The sequence below is a fragment of the Phoca vitulina genome, unplaced genomic scaffold, assembly GCF_004348235.1.
Source record: "Phoca vitulina isolate PV1807 unplaced genomic scaffold, GSC_HSeal_1.0 scaffold125, whole genome shotgun sequence".
Lineage (NCBI taxonomy): Eukaryota > Metazoa > Chordata > Mammalia > Carnivora > Phocidae > Phoca > Phoca vitulina.
The window spans coordinates 344,319-348,555 of record NW_022589828.1 but is presented as its reverse complement, the minus strand read 5'-3'; the positions used below and the strand labels follow the sequence as shown (position 1 = coordinate 348,555).

Sequence of the window (4,237 nt, the reverse complement as noted above, 5' to 3'; positions counted from 1 at the left end):
TGGCAGCCCTGTCGGGACCACTCTTGAGAGCTTTTCTGTATCTTCACTTAATAAACTTCTATTGCTTTACTCACACACACACTAATAGACCCATAGAAATATGCCCAACTGATTTTTTACACTAGTGCAGAAAAAAATTCAATGGAAGAGCAACAGTATTTTCAACAAATGGTGCCGGAGCAATTGGACATCCATGGGCATAAATAAATAAATAACAAAAAACAAAACAAAAAACCAACAACAAAACAAAATCCACGTTGACCTAAACCTCATTCTGTACACAAAAATTAAAATGAATCACAGACTGAACTGTAAAATTATAAAACTTTTAGAAAATAATAGCAGATCTTCAGGATCTAGGGTCAGGCAGATTCCTTTGACTTGATACCAAAAGCCCAATCCTTAAAAGGAAAAGAGATAAATCAGATCCCTGCAAAATTAAAAACTTTTCCTCTGCAAAAGACACTATGAGGCGGTTGAAAAAAAAAAAACAAGCTACAAATTTGGAAAAAACATTTGTAAATCACATACATGACGAAGGTCAGTATCTGGAACATGTAGACAGAATTCTCAAAACTGAACAGATTAAAAGAGAAAGCCAACACTTCAGTCAGAAAATGGATAAAAGCCATGAAGAGACATCGCAGCATTTCACCCATGATGATACACAGATGGCAAATAAACACATGAAAAAATGTTCAACATCATTAGCCATTAGGGAAATAGAAATTAAAACCACAATAAGATATCACCCTGCACCTATCAGAATGGCTAAAACAAAAGTAATGACAACACCCAATTCCCGTGAGGATGTGGGGAAACTCTCATACACTGATGGTGGAAATGTAAAATGGTCCAGTGAGTCAGGAAAATGGTTTGGCAGTTTCTTACAAAACTAAACAGGAAATGATCAGATAATCCAGTAATAAACACCACTCTTGGGTATTTATTCCAAAGACATAGAAACTTATGCTCCCACAAAGACCTATATGTATTTTTTCCAGCATCTTTACCCAGAATAGGCCTAAACTGGAAACAATCCGTATCACTAGGTGAAAGGCTCAGCAACTATGATACATCCATACTATGGAATACTCCTCAGCAAGACCAAGGAATGGACTATAGGTACATGTGGCAAATTGGATGACTTCCTGGGGAATTATGCTGAAAAGAAGCCAATCTCAAAATGTCATATTTTGCGTAATTCCACTTCTACAACATTCTGGAAATGACTAAATTAGAGAAATGAAGAATCAGTTTCTGCTTTCCTGGTATGAGGGAGGGAGTGCTGGGAGAAGGTGGGTGTGGTCATTAAAAGGTGACAGGAGGGATTCTTGCTGTGATGAAGCCACACTTTTGTGGTGGTGGATACGGGAATCTGCACATGGGTTAAAACCACCCACAACTAAATGCCTACCACCACACTCAAAAATGAGTACAGCGGGGGAAATCAGAATAAGACTGGAGGACTGTATTAATGTCAGTACCCGCTTGTGTTACTGTAATGAGCCAAGATGTTACCACTGGGGGAAACTAGGGTAAAGTGTTCTCTCTTTATCATTTCTTACAACTGCATGTGAGTCTGCAGTTCCATCAAGTACACGTATATTTACATATATTGTATATGCATTTCACATCAGTACGTAGAAACATGCCTCATTCATATTATCTGCTGCAGAATATTCCATTATGTTCCACAGTTTATTTAAAAAAAACAAGAACTATTGGTCATTTAGAGTTTTGAAATCTTTTTACACATAATCTCACAGCATGAATACATGTCTGTATTCTCCATCATTTCTCACAGTTGTGGAGTATTATTTTTTGATTCAGCCCATCTCCCCACTTCTATCAGAGTTTGTCCCAGTTTGGAGTGTAGCTCACTGATGACCATCAGGGGCTGACAAGGTAGGAAGCTGGAAATTAGATCAAGTTAAGGAGTCTTGCCAATTCTGGGACAAAGTACAACATGCCAATTTGTCATAACAGCATGATGGGCATCTATTTGACCAAATATGTCAAAGAGTAAGAAATTTTGGTTTCAAATATACATTTTAATGTGTTATTTCACCTCACTGTGAGAGAGCCAAAGTTCAAGACAATTGCTTCATTCCACTGAGTTATCTTGCTGAACCTAACTCTATAGTTTTTTTTAATCTAACTCTACTTCTTATTTAATTACAGGAATTTCCATCTCCTGTGTTATATATAAAATAAGCAGTCCCCTAAAGCCTGATTTTCTCTGGATCAAGAGATGACTCTAAGTTTTTGCACCTGGAAAGAGGAAGACCAAGACAGAGGATCACTAAGTCTAAGACAAACTCACCTCACTGCCAAAAGTGATAGCAGGGTAGGGGGGGAAATAAAATCTAAAGATGAAGTAGGCTGGAGTGAGGCAGGAGAGCGAAGTTCGACATCAGGGAGATTTGAAGGGCCTTCACTAGTCAACCCCGAGGGAGAAAAGCTGGGCTCTCTAGCTATAAAATTGTAGGTGGCAGCTCTTCTCGTGCATTCCAGAATAGTACCACAGGCAAGGGGAAAAGCAAGCTTTTAAATTAGAACTCTTAACCAAAAGCCAAAAAATGGGCCGTCAGTCAAGCTAAGAACGGGTGTTGGGCTTAGCTTTATAGGCTTGCCTAGCAATGGCAAAGTCCCTGGTTGAATTTCTGCAAATCCCTTTTTAAGGTCTTGGCTTGAAACGTTCAGCCCCCGGGGGAGCATTCAGGAGTCACGGTGACTGATGCACAGGTGCCTAGGCCAAGTGCTCCTCTTCTGGAAGGAGGCCGCTGCGCTTACCGCTGGCCAGAGACTCTCCGAGGTGAATCCCGCGGTACAAGTGAGGCCCCCCCCCCCCCCCCGCAGCATTCTGTCTCGGGCTGCCTACCCTAGATCTGCGGCTTCGGTGGCAGACAATAGGGAAACGAACAGAAACGACGAGGATTAGCGGAGAAGGTGAGAATCCTGCAGAATTCGGGAGGGAATGGAAACGGGGTGAAGGAGGAGACCAGTCAGCACCCTCAGAGGTTTGAAGGTGCAGCGAACTCGGTGTCCGAGTGATGAGACGAGGCAGGTACGAACCAACCTGCCCGTCCGCGCGGAGGTCTGGAAGTGGGGAGCGGAGCGCGGGCGCTGCCGGGCCGGGTGCAGGGAACGGCAGGTGGCTCTGGACCCCGCCAGGAGGACTTGGAAGTAGGGGGTTACGTTGGGATCTCCAATAATCGAGAGCGGCAGAGCGAGCGGAAGCCGCGCGGAGAGGTGGGGAGGGGTCCCTAAAGGTCAAACAGACGTGGGCCGCTTTTGCTGGTAAATCGGAGTGCTGCTCAGGAGGAGGGAAACGAGGCAAGGCCGGCGGCTCGGGGACCAAGAAGGAATCCCAGGGAAAGGGCTTTGGTTGAGAAAGAAGGCGACTCGTGAGCGGTTTTAGAGGGCTTTGCCCGATTCTTGGTCTGGCAAGTTGACATCCTGGCCATCATTATTCCCAACCCAAAGGGGACGCTTGGCAACCTCGCAAAGAAAGGACTGGAGATGTGTGGAGCCTGCGCCCTAGAGCTTGTGTGACGGGAAGGTGGACCGTGACGCTGGGACGAGCGAGAAGCGCCCAGAGGAGATGGATGGAAGGGAAGGGGAGTAGAGAGAAGACGGGAAAGGCAGCCGTGTTGCGCATAGTAAGACGGGGGGCAAGAGGCTGAGAAGCAAACTGGAGAAGTAGGTGGCCTCTCCCACCCCGCGAGCAGAGTGGCGCAGCGGAAGCGTGCTGGGCCCATAACCCAGAGGTCGATGGATCGAAACCATCCTCTGCTAGGCTTTCTTATTGTCACCCAGCGAGCTCGGGCTCTCCGCCTCCCTCACAACCGCGGGGACATCCCAGAGCGGGGACCCCTCAGGGGAAAGGACATCACAGCCTGTCAAGTCTTCTCCTCCTCCTGCGACAGGAGGGCCTCGTTTTCGCTGCGCTGTGTTCAAACCCCCCAGAATCATGGAAACCACTCCCCGCTCCTTTATTGATCCTGCCTCTCTCCTGCCACCTCCCTCGCTGCCGGCCTGACTCGGCGGCTCCAACATCACGACGAATCCAGGAAGCCTCAGGTGACCAGGTCGACGCCCAGGACTTGCTCGCCGCCAGGTGCTTGCAGTCCTGGAGCGGGGTGACGTCACCATCACCTGCGGAGGGGAGCTTTGGGGACCGACGCGGAGAAGCGGCAGTCTCTGCGCGGGGGGCGCACAGAAGGGAGACGGA

General features: G+C 47.0%; 1 non-coding gene across 1 annotated transcript; it reads left to right on the top strand.

Moving 5' to 3' along the window:
* The first annotated feature begins 3,729 nt into the window (after positions 1 to 3,729).
* TRNAM-CAU lies at positions 3,730 to 3,801 on the top strand. Its single transcript has one exon. It is a non-coding gene; the product is annotated as a tRNA-Met (tRNA).
* The last annotated feature ends 436 nt before the right edge of the window (positions 3,802 to 4,237 follow it).